This window comes from Anolis sagrei, chromosome 2 (assembly GCF_037176765.1).
Source record: "Anolis sagrei isolate rAnoSag1 chromosome 2, rAnoSag1.mat, whole genome shotgun sequence".
NCBI lineage: Eukaryota > Metazoa > Chordata > Lepidosauria > Squamata > Dactyloidae > Anolis > Anolis sagrei.
In genome coordinates this window covers 250,558,964-250,572,538 of record NC_090022.1, presented here as the reverse complement: position 1 = coordinate 250,572,538, position 13,575 = coordinate 250,558,964, and positions in this window count along the sequence as shown.

Below are 13,575 nucleotides of genomic sequence, written 5' to 3'. Positions count from 1 at the left end.
CAAGCTGCCATCCGTAGCAAAGTAGCTGGCCGTCCCTGCTTCGGGAGCCAGGCCAAGAAGCCAGAACAGCCCGGCAAAGCTGCCTTTAGAGCCTCCTCAGAGAGAGAGAGAGGAAGGGAGAGGGAGAGGGAGAAGGACAGAGGGAAAGAAGAAGCAAGCAAGCCTTTTGCATCTGTCAGGCAAGGAAGGCAAGAGGGAAATGGAAGGGAGGGATGGGGGGAGGGATGGGGGAGGAGCCACACCAGGAGGAGGCTGCACAGGCCTCAAAAGAGACACAGGGTTCAGTAACAAATCTCATACTCCAGGTCTGGACCTACTTGGGCCCTCCAGGCATTTTGGACTTCAACTCCCACAATTCCTAACAGCCATGCTGTTCTGGCTGTTGGGAATTGTGGGAACTGAAGTCCAAAATGACTGGATGGCCCAAGTAGGCCCAGGCCTGCACACAGATACAAACAACACACACATGCACATATAAACACACACACACATGCACTCATATATACACATATACACACATACACGTACATAACACACACATATATATATACACATGCAAACACATATACACATGCACATACATAAACATATATACAAACACACACACACACATATATATATATACACACACATGCAAACCACACATCTATACAGATACACACATACATATACACATTTATACATATGCACAAGCACACACAAATATACACATATACATATATACACATGCACACATATATACACACATATACATATACACATGCATTGCCTACCTTCATAACCTTTGAAAAGTCTTGTAGCTTAAAAGCTTGGCTTCTTTCTGCCTACAGGAAACCTTTGTGGGGAGATTGTTTCATGTCCTGGATTCCTGTTTTCTGAGGTCACAGCAACACATGGCCAGGGTACAGGTAGTAATGCATAAAAATAAATGTCTAGAGAAAAAATAGATAATTTGATACATTGCTAAAAAAAAAAAGCATACTATTCAAAACAACACCAGGTTGTGAGTTTCTACCAGTACCCATAGAAACATAGGATCTCTGCCTATCAGCCCGCCAGGACCCTAAGATCTTCTGGGGAGGCCCTGCTCTCTATCCCGCCTGCTTCACAGGTGTGGCTGGCGGGGACGAGAGACAGGGCCTTTTCTGTGGCGGCCCCTCGGCTGTGGAACGCCCTTCCCATGGAGGTTAGATCAGCTCCCTCGCTAATGGTGTTTCGAAGAACATTAAAAACTTGGATGTTTGAACGGGCATTCGGATAAACAGTGCAATGAATGTGATGATTACAGGAATGGAAATATGGATGACGAATTGGATCACAACTCTAGTTATGAGATGTATTGTGTTGTTATTGTTGTGTCAACATTTGTATACTATGTTTTTATGGTTTTAAATTGTATATCGTTGACTGACTTTTACCCTTGTTGTAAACCGCGTTGAGTCGCCTGTTAGGCTGAGAAACTGCGATATACAAGTAAAGTAAAGTAAAGTAAATAAATAAATAAATAGGATGCTGCCTTCTGCTAATTTAGATCTTTGATCCATCGAGCCCAGTACTCTCAATTTTGACCAGTAGTATTTATTCACTGGGGTTGCCTCAGGGATCTTATGCTAGCCAGAGATCCACGTTTTTATCATTATTTTTGGTTGGGTCCTCAACAAGCAATAATCAGGCCTGAAGTTTCAAAATTCAGTTCTGTTAACTAGGTTCAGAGTTGTAGATTCATACAATAGCCAGTCTCTGTACAGGTAGGTCATCAGCCAACAAAATCATTGCTTGGTATTGAGGATTCACTTCTTGACCACCTTTCTTGGAAAATAGATTTCTGATTAAATATGAAATACAGTCTCCATGTATTGCTAGGCAGGCACAAAATCAAGCAATGATTAAATAGAGCTTTTAAACACAAGTGCAGTTTATCACTACAAAGCAAGCCTTGGATAAATACTTATAAGCTATTACAGCAAGAACGTTTATTGAAACCCATTGGGTCCAAAAAGTAACAGTTTTAAATGACATGAATCTCTGATATGCATATCATTTTTTGCATCTCTACAGATTAATATAATAACGCTGTTAGTGTTACGAATAACTTTCCCACATTGGAAAAGAATATCCCACTTCTGACACCAATTTGTCATAAATGACTTTTCAAAAACTTTAAAGCATAGGTTCTTTTTATTGCAATGTTCATTGTGAGAGGGTATATCAGATTACAGAAAAACATTTAAACATAGACATACAGATTCTATGCAATTATATTGGATGTACAACAACTTACAGTTACATTGGACTAACAAACAGACAAAGGGGAATTACATTTTCATTCAGCATTCACACCACGTGTACACATATTCATCCTCAGGCATTACCATATAATTTTCTTCCTCCTTGGAGAAGCACCTGTTAGGTCACATCCTGCTTCCTTGCAGCCTGCCAATGTATAGTTCTAAAACTTCCATAAATTTAAAATGCCAAAACTTCTTCCCTAAGAACAATGCCAAGGACCAGATCTCTGTTTTCCATACAGCAGAGCCTGACTCTCTGCACAAAATCTAAAACTCCAAAAGTGCACTTCTTCCTCTTCCCTTGAGAAAGAAGCCTCAAAATGAGCAGACTGCTCCCGTGCAAATCTGCCACTATCCATAGGTACACTATCTCTCTCCTTCCCATGGAGCAGGGCATAACGGGTGGAACAGACTCCTCAGGTGTGCCACCCTTTGAGCATTATTAGATTGAGTATTTTATAGGAATATTCTGCTGATGTAGTCCCAAAGTCATAAATTAATGATAGACATCTTCCATCCTGGATCCATCTCAGTTTCCTGGTCAGATGCTGACTCTTCTTGATTGGTGTTGATCTTATGTTGACTTCCTTCTTAACATAAGGAATGTTGCAAACATTTCCGTAACTTGAAATAATCATTGTCACAGTTCTTATCACAGTTTACTTTTCAGCTCTTATTAGCAAGTTTTAATCACAGCCCAGCAAGCAGGTTTAGTCATTGCAGGTCTCAATATTATACTGGTCTTTCCAAAATTATTAGCTCCACTCATTCATTCACCTTCCATTCTTCCATTCATTCCCACACATCATATTAAATTCACATTTATCAAATCTGCACATTGAATTTCTTATTACATATGCTCAGGCTAGAATAATGGGAGGATTTTAAAAAATCTGTATGAGAACTTGATGAAATGAATGGCCTACAAAACATTAAATGTCTTGGACTCTGTATTTCAGATACTTTATGTTTGATTATAATGTTCCAGACTGCCTGACAATTCATATGCCAAATCTTTACAATAAGGATATGTGGAGTGCTTACTTCATACTTCATACATACCTCTGAGATGCACAAGGCCTTAGCATGGGCACAATGGCTTTGTTTGAAAGGCAATGATTGGTGAGGCAGATTGGATTAGTTTTTCTATACAGTAGTTTGTATCTTAATTAGATATGGAATGTTAGTTTCATCATTATGTTTTCATTGCATGCCAGTCATCTCAAGTCTTAAAGATTACGTGAATGATGAGTTTTTTTCATTCAAATGAAATAATCATGTTTCTGGTTCTCTGCATGAATGGAATTATACCCATAGGAATGAGGTTTTGTTTGAGGAAAAAAGCATCCCATCCCTATTGGAGGAGCTAAGTAGCTAACAAGAGACATATTATTTCTGGAAACCTGTTTCATCTTCGGGAGGCTAGACAGCTCCTGTAAAAAAAAAATTAAAAATTGCTATAGCGGTAGAGATCGTACCAGATTTCCTTGCCTTCTCTTACATAGAACACACACACTCCAAAGAGATGGCATTTGTCCAAATGAAGGTCAGTAAATGAAACTCGGCCCATCCCTGGGCAATGAAGTATGTTGGCATCCTTCCAAGTAGTCAATTTAGCCTGCAGACCTCTCTGTGATCGCTTTTGCCAAAAAAGAAAAAAGGAGTTCTAATTTACAATAAATTAACTAGGAGGGCTGAAGGCAGCCGGAGAAGGGAAGGCTGCCACTGTTCATGGTGTCAAAACAGAAAGGGAGGGTTTCTCTAATGTGACAATTTCAGCTGCAAAGAGATGAATGGGCTGTAACAGTGCCCAGCAGGAGATGACAACAGAGTGCTACTGATGCCGAGTGGCTGGCAATCAACTGGTTAGTAGCCAAGAGAATGTTACAGACAGGGTGACCCCATTACACCATATCGTTGCAATTCTGTGGGGTGTTTTTCCACCCAAAACCCAGAGCTGTTATTGTATCAGGAAAGTAAACATTGCAGATACTTCCATCACCTCTGCTGTTGATCTGTTTTTGCTTTCCTATGTTTTAGCCTTTAGGCAGAGCTCACCTGGAGCAGTCTATTCAGTACTGGGCACCCATAATTCAGAGAAGATGCTGACAAAATAGAAAAGAGTTGGCAGACATCTACATGATAAAGAAAGACCCAAAAGAGAACTACATTCACTGGGATTCAGGGCTAGGACCTCAGCAAAAGTGGTAAAACAGCAACCTGAGAGACAAGCTCTTTAGGAATCTTTAGGCCCTCCAGTATGATTTCATGGTCAACTTCTGATGAAGGCTGACCTACAGAGTCACACTAGAGTACTTAGAGATTCTTAGAAAGAACATTTTTTATCAAATCATTGAATAATACCTTTTGGTGCCTTCAATGTTAGTCCTGTTTCTAAGTATACTTGACCTGTCCATTAAAAAAATGGCATCTGTTCTCCACTATCAGCTCTAGTTTTTGAGATACAGAGCATATTCCATCTATCAGTTGTTATCTGCTTGCTCACAGAAAACTAAAGCTGATACAGTCTCTCCAATGCAATTTCTTGAATCAGTGGCTCAAATAATTTTATGAACAGGCCTAAAAGCGGTGACCCCCCCCCCCCATATAGGTCAACATCATGTGATGGACTCTGTGCCTCTCCATCACTGAAATGAGCCTGAAGTGTCCTTGGATGGGGAAAAGAAGAAGAAGAAGAATTCTATTTCTTACCTGCCTCTCCTCATGGCTCGGGGCAAGTTACAACATGGCTAAAACACATAATCAAAACACATAATCCATAGAATACACATATTAAAATGTATATCCATAAAATACATATTTAAATACACAAAGTTTGACATATAATGGAAGTTTAAAATTCACCATTGTAATGAAGTCCAAGGTCAGGCACAGGTTAAGAAATAAGCTGAGGAGTGAGATAAAAGGGTGATCATCAGCCAGTCCAGGAACTATTTGTATACATCAGAAGTCCAGAAACAAGAAGCCAGCAAGGAACAAACACAGTCATGGTGTAACCACTCCAAAGTCAAGAAAAATGTCAGTCACCCAAATAAGATGGTTGTGCTCAACAGAGATGGTGGGAAACTGCTGGGAGATTTATGGAAAGCTGTCTGCAAATCTGCATCTCTGATTTAAAACCTACTGAGAATGGTACAGTCTCTCTTTATGTTGTTCAGAAAAGAATGTTGGCATCTCTTCAGCATTCCTAGTATCTTTTTCCTCCTGCTGGGAAACAGGGCCCCCCACTGCCTCAATCTCCAACTGCCTGGATTCAGAGAAAACACTATTATCAGGAGATACATGTTTCTGGACATTCATATCTGTATTGTCCAATTCCTGAAGGTGTGTCGTGCCCCGTGAAGACCCTCACTGTTTATCCCTAGTTAAGTCCTTTTTAGTTAGAGGGATTAACATTTTATGTACAGTTTCTGGGGTGTCAGTCTAAACAGCCTCTTTGCATTTGAAGCCTCTGTTGCCCTGCCCCTTTAAGAATCCCCCCAGCGGCTGAGGTACTTCTGGTTCTTGGAAGAGGCAGCCTTTTTTTGTAACTGGAAGGTGAAGAAAGAGGAAGGCCAGAAGGTCTACAAAATAGCACATCCAGTCCAAGCTGTATTCAAGACCAGTTGGAGCCATATTCATGTCCAGTTGGAACTGTATTCAAGTCCAATCAAAGTTAAATATTGAGACCATTTAGAGACAGTTGAACACCATACAAGTAGTTAAGATAATGTGGGGGAAGAACAGGGGTGATTTTTTATATATAGGAAATTCATTTTGTGAGTGAGAAAGGATGGGGAGAGCTGAACAAAGTGGATAATCTATCTCTGGCTAAAATAGCTGACAACATACAACATCTTTGCTTAGTTATTGCCTTTTTCCCCCTTCTGCGAACCACTCCCTTCATGAGGAGGGCAAGAAAGAAGTGAATTGGGCAGAAGCTTTGAAAGCTGTGCAATTTGAAGGTAGCACAACTTTCAAAGATGTTCATGCGGAGGGTAGAAAGAGGGTAGAATGCTATTCAAATTGTACTTTCTCACAGAGGAGGAAAAAGGACATCCCTACTTCAGGGGATCAGGAAATTTGTTCAGTTGGCTAAGCCCATTACACTTATTATACACATGCAAATTCCCCTTTGGGATGAATTTTCTAACACTGAAGATGTGTTTAATCGGTGAAGGCACTGAATGGCGTCCAAAAATATGGTCTCACTCCACCTTTTTCACACTGGAATATGTATATGAAACCCTCTCTTCTTTCAAAAAGAACAAGAGTAAAAATGCAACCCCATCACTGGCCCTCGGGAGCCTTCTTTTTTAATTTAAGTATGTAAATAGGATAGAACATGGAAACACATTTGTTTTAAGCTACTAAACCCAACTTGATTTGTGAAAAGTTACAAAGGAAAAAACCTTCTGTTGACTGAGATTTTCCATCTGGTTTTGAGAGGAATATTATAGCAATCAACAGTGACTTCAAGGCAATCTTAGTGCATTGGTGCTGACTTTCGTTTCATTTAACTGCCTTGGCAGAAAACTCACATTTTATTAGATGGGTGAAAAAAGGATGGGGGTGGGGGAAGAGAGATGGAAATGTAATCAGTATATATTGGAAGGAACCAAGGGAATTCATTCTTGCCTGGGGGACCTGACAAGCAGGAATGAGTTCAGAAAGGGAAGTCAGGGCTTTTCACTACATTTTCATTTCAAGTTTGGAATATTGTGTATAGTGAAAAGGGAATCCACATAAAATCTGAAATAGCTGTCTTGCTAGATATTTTGTGTGTCATATTGTGCTGGATAAATTCACTTCATCTCAATTCAGTGTATTGTTAGATTAAATGTCATCAATCTAACTATGCTTACCAGGATTCAGTAGAGTTTACTTTGAGTAAATATGCTAAGGATCAGGACAAAGAACAGTGCAAAAATACCAACTTTCTTCTATTGGACAGAAAACTTTAGAAATTATTCACCCTCACTTGTGATGATTAAATTATCAAATCTTAACACTTGTAATTTTGGACCTAGCTAATTAAGCAGCATCCAATGGTTATCCTTCCTCAATCCTGACTTATGTGGCAGAAGCCACTGTAAACAACAGGAGCTTATTCTCCTGTCAACTGAGATACAGCAAACTGACATTTATACCACTCTGAGACCAATGATCTCTGGTGCAAACAGGAATTGCAACAGGGATCCTGTTCATAATGGTTACATAAGAAATCTCTAGTGGGAAAGAGTGGAAAATCAGTCCCCACTCCTCTTTCTTTCTTTCTTTCTTTCTTTCTTTCTTTCTTTCTTTCTTTCTTTTCTTTTCTTTTCTTTTCTTTTCTTTCTTCTCCTTCTGTCCTTCCCTCTTCTTTCTTCCTCCTTGACCAGTAGAGGGCCCAATCTTCACGGGGCACCCCAGCTTCCTCACACATTCAAGGATTTGATCAGGAAGACAGGCACGGTAAGGAGAAACCTATGAAGGGACAATTTAGCCCCTTCCACATGCAACACAGAAGCTCTTTGCAGGCTGCATCTGGCATTCAGGCTGTATATTTTGCAGGGCTGTCTTAGGTCTTCCAAGGCCTAGCCAAAATAACAGAATTGAAAAACACAAACTTGAAACTCTGCTAAGATCAAGAGTTCAATTAATAAAGACAAGCAAAAAAAAAAATACAGAACCAGGCCAGGAACAACAACAAACAATAGTCATAGTCATAGTCAAGTAGTCAGATGCCAGGAGTTGAATTGTCAGGGTTCATAAATTAAAGACTAAGAATCCAGGACTACAGAGTTCGGAAATAAAGCCAAGTAATCAGAAAAAAATGAACTTAAAGTTCATAAATCCAAAGCTGGGAAATCAGTTGTCACAATTCAGAAGTCAGAGCCAGAAATTCAGAATACAGAGTACAGAAACCTAGTCCAGAAAACTAACCTAAAGGCAGTAGAGCCAATGTCCAGGTCAAAATTATGAAGTTATCTCCTCCACAGAGCTATTCCCCAGAGGCTTCTTTATTTGAAGGTCTCAGATGAAGCTTATCTTATCTAGTCTCAACCTCTAATTACTGGAGCCAGTGACCCTTTCCTTGTTCCAAAGGCTAATTAACCTTCCCAAGTTTGCTGAAAATATTGGGAAGAGTCCTCATCAGCTAAAGACCTGCTGCCAATAGTAGCTGAGTCAGGCCAGACAGACTTCTGGCCATGACAGCCAAAGTGAGTAGGCCAGATGGAAAATCTCCATGAATTAGATTTGTCATTCTGGGAGAAGCAGTTTATCTCTCCTAGGTTATTTGTGTAGCACAGTTCCCTTAAGCCATGGGTCTGCAAACTTTTTAAACAGAGGGCCAGTTCATGGTCCCTCATACTGTTGGGGGCTGGACTATAGTATAAAAAAAAAACATGAGCAAATGCCTATGTACACTGCACTTGTCTTATTTGTAGTGCAAAACAATTGAAAGAACAATGCAATATTAGTAAATATTGCATTGTAGTAAATAGTAAATAAGGGATAGTAAATAAGGTGCATAATTGTCTATGAATAAAAACTATCACAGCACTTTGGTGATAGTGCAGTGGTCACACATACACACTTCATATGCACAATTTGTAACATTTGTTAAAGATAGACCATGTGCCCAGAAAAATGACATTTTTGTGCAAAAAAGTGTGACTTTGATATAGAATATGCCCTCTCGGGAAACTGCATTTTCACATAAAATGTTTTCTCCTCAAAAGTACCACACATGGATTTTGCACAAAGTCCTGAAATGCAGTCTAAAACTGAAGATTTCAGTTTTCCTCACATAAAGAAGAAACCTGGTAAAAATACACATCATTTTCTTCAAGAACAGAATCAGCAAAGAATTATCCCTAATTTGTGATACACCCATCCCATTTTTCTTGTTTTATTTCCTTGATGTGATATACAATTTGGCTTAGGTCTGACATGGTGATTCATCCTTAGTGATGGTTGTGACAAATCATACATTTCTACCCAAACTCACCCCCATTTTTAAAAAAAGTTTTCCCAGAATTGAAGTAAAACTATGGATAAATTAAAAGACAACACTAAAGAGTAAGTTGTAGTACCTCAACATATATGTGTCCCGTGTACATGAAATCAGTTTGTACAAATGAATCATTTTGCTCAGTGTAGTTTTACTATTAGTTTCCAATGCTAAAACGTTGAAAGAGTACATCAATCATTCCAGAAGGATATTGATTGTGGTAGAAAAATTCTGAACAGTAGAAAATTAAGATTACAAATGGTGTCACTATTTTAATGGATAAGAGGAGATAACTGAGCCACAAGATTTATTCATGTGGAGGAATGGCTGTTTGGGAGCATAGCCAGTTCAACTAGACCAATAGCATTTTAGGAAATCAGACTGAACATTTCCTTGCAAATAACAATGTATGTTTTCCTTCATTGACATCACTGTCTGAAGGGCATTGTCCAAGGAGCAGTAGCAAAGGAATCGAGGAAATAATTATGGAATGTAATTAAATGGTGACCAGTCAAGTTCCAGCTCATAACATTGCTCTCACTCCCACATTTGGCACCCATGTGCCAAATCAACAAATGTTAGTGGGGCTCCTTTGGCTAGTTCCATTCTGTTATGCATATATTATCTATATCTTGCGGGAACAAACACTTTGCACATGCAGCTGCTTATACAATAGTTCCACACAATTTAGAGTCCTGCATGACTAGAACTCCTAATAGCACGAGGACCTCCCTGTATATATTTGCCAAAACACCTCTCTCCCTGAAGACACTGATGTATAGGTAGCTTCCAAGAATGGATCTAGACAAGGTTAGTGATGTATGAATCAAGTATAATCTGTCCCGTGTGTGTTTTAATACATCAAACATTTTTGTTCTTTTCAGTTCCAACATGGTCCTTTCTATAAACTGCAAATCACTTTCTTCTTCATAGTAATGGATTATGGGTAAAGATCCACACAAAAAGAATACACTTCTTTTATATGGTGTTGTAACACAAAGCCACTTGTATGCATTTGAAAATGTAAACATGTGTTCCTTCCCCCTTCCCTTTCATTTGCATCTCATTCAATAGGAATTAAATATTTCCCCACAGATACATGTGTAAATATATTAATTTGGAGAGCAGTGATACTTGCTTCCTGGCCACAGATTTTGATAAATCTCATACTGCTGTATTGTGTGGTAGAAACCATAGGCAACCCAAGCTAATATAGATCCACCACTCTGACACAGATTGAATATGTAGACAACAGGGCTGTCAATTGCTACAAAACTGATTGACAGACTGACTCATTGTTACTAAATCTTGACTAATATTCCTCAATAATGAGGAGCTGATAAGTGCCTACCACCAGCTTTCCATACATAGTATAAAATACCTGACAGAATGTGGATAAGTTCAGGTTTCAAACAAGAGCTTTTGACTGAAATCCTCTCCACGCCACATTCGTTCCTTAAATCTCATTGACTTTCAGTAGGATCTAAGCAGCTTAACTGCTTCCTCTTCAACTGGTTTAAGCAGGCTTGCATGCTATTTTGTGGCCTTTGGTTTTAAAGACCCCCAGGCTAACTATGTAGCTGTGAGTTATAACAATGAGGAGAAAACCCCTAAATAGATAATGTGGGGATTCATTTAATGTGGAATGAAACTTTGAAGCTAATATGTTGCTCTTTGTAGAGACTCATTGCCATTCTTCTCATATGTGTTAGAAGGAGAAGCAGAGCATTAGAAGATGAAAGAATATGTGCTAAAGAGAATGATTCAACTCTTCTGCTATCTCTCTCAATTTATGTGTTGGCATACTTCTGTCTATACCCATCTCTTTCAAATGACAAGGCAGCCCTAGAGAAAACATTATAAAAATGCTCTACTGGGATAGAAATTAATCTTTTCCTGAATCAATTAAAAGGGGGAGAGGACTCAATTTTAAGGGCTGCAAATTAATATTGGGAAAACAGAGAGGGCAGGTTCTCAGGGGTTTCAAGTTTTGGGTTCAAATAATAAAAGAATAAGTGAGTTAGAAACAACCATTCAATTCAAGAAGCTATCCCTCCACATCCCGTTCTACGTCTTCTTCACTGGAGAATATTAAAAATATATTGTTTTGAGAAAGACTACCATTATGGAGGAACTATTTTAACAATGTGTCAAAGAGGTACATTAATAAATTACAGCTACCTAATAATTCAAAGAGTAGTCCAAATTCTCTGTATAACAAGAAAAGAAAAATATTTTGTGTGATGAATACAATACTTCTCTTGCCTTTTGTTCAACTCATGCATTTTCTTTGTCACAAAGTGACTGCAAAAGAAAGAGAGAACAGAGGCAACAAAAACATATCTGTGTATTGTAAATACACCACAGGAACATCTATAATATACACATTTGCCTTAAATGTATGAAGAGATGTTTTTTCCCCTTGGTGTCTGCCTTTAGTGGTAATTAGAAATGATGTTCTTCATTTTTATTTGTGCTGTGCCTCCCACAAAATGATGCTAACTGGTACTAATTCTTTGGAGTGTAACCCTATACAGATTAACTCACAAATTAGACATGAGACTAACAACATATCTAACAGTTACAACTTTTTTACTTTTTCTTTTACTAGTTTTTTTCTACAATTGGAGGTCTAGTTTTTATTAGGACTTCCTAGTACAGGGAGAGGAAGTTAACAATTGCATTATTTATTTATTTATTTATTTATTTATTTCATATCAAAAGCATTGCATAAATTACCATAGTATAAAACTGATAAAAATAGAAGGCACACAAGCGGCTAAATATCTTTTGACCAAAAATGGGCAACAGCAACCGCATTGTCTGTAGGGTCAAACAATTCTTCCTCTGTACACAAGGCAGGGTATGGCAGAGAAGCATACAGATGCAGAGTTCTCTGTTCTGCTCCACAGTTGCACAAAGTGGAGGATTCTTTTAGGTAGTGCCATTTTGCCAGGTTGTCTTTTGATCTGCCACGTCGATTCTGAGTCTGTTTAAGGACTTTCAAGTTGTCCATTCTTGGTTTGCCCCTGGAGGCAGACCCTCGTGGGGGGTCATCCTGTTTTATCTGGAGGGACGTTAAGATGAGTGGTGGTTCTCATGAAGCTTTTCCTTGATTTGAGTCTACTGAGAGGAGGCTGATAGCACTGTTCTACAAATTTTCAGTTTTTCTCAATTTCGGAAACAAAATGTGCCATTTCTTAATAAATTTAACATGCTGAATTCAAATAAAAGTCTGAAAGTTTAAATGTCGCTTTAATCGTGACTTTAGTTTATATCCTGTTTGCTTCTCTTGACTTTTCTTTTGTATTCAAGGAAAGGATTGTCTCTTACAATGCTCCAGCAGTAGTCTGACAGCATTGACGGAGTCCATTTGCCTTGATATCTTTTTTCCCTACTGCTTTATTTACACACGTGCGAGGCATAACTACAGTAAAAAGAACAATGTAAAACGATGTTTAACGATACTGTCTCAGTCTTCAACTGACCCTCACCGTTCAAAAGTCTGGCCTTATATAGGGCTTTCTGGCTTTTGAACACGGCACTAATACTGTGTCATCAAACTTTCTAGAATATTCTAGAATCTTCCATAGTGTAAGTCACAACATGCATTTTTTCAACCATACGTGATCACGTGATAACTTATATCATAAAAACTAGAGCCAATATACATTTTTAAATGTCATTTTCATTTTCAGCACCCCAAAATTATAAAAGAACAGCTATTTTCAGGCCCACAACTTTCTAGAATCTTCCATAGTGTAAGTCGCAACATGCATTTTTTCAACCATACGTGATCACGTGATTGCTTATATCATAAAAACTAGAGCCAATATTCATTTTTAAATGTCATTTTCATTTTCTGCACCCCAAAATCATAAAAGAACAACTATTTTCAGGCCCGCAACTTTTTCTCCATTGAACAGTGTAGCCATGCAGTGGATTGCTTTCATGGTGTTCAATCTTATTTTTCTTTTTTTCAACCCAGAATCATTGCTTTTAAAAGCATTGCTTTAAACAATTGCATGCCTAGTGTATTTAAACAGATGGTACAGATCAATGTAGCTTCCTTCCTGTCTACCACAAAATGGTTCTTGGTAATCACAGGGAAATTAAATTACTAGTAATAATGATCACAAAAGAAATGCAGACAGTGAGAAAAGTAAAAAGTGGGGAGAATCTGTTGAACTAACCTTGTACTTTCCTCTCCATTTTTTTTTTAAAAAAACACACTGCCACCAGTTTGCATCAGGGTTTTGTTTTGTTGTTGTTGTTGTTAATTTAGTTTAC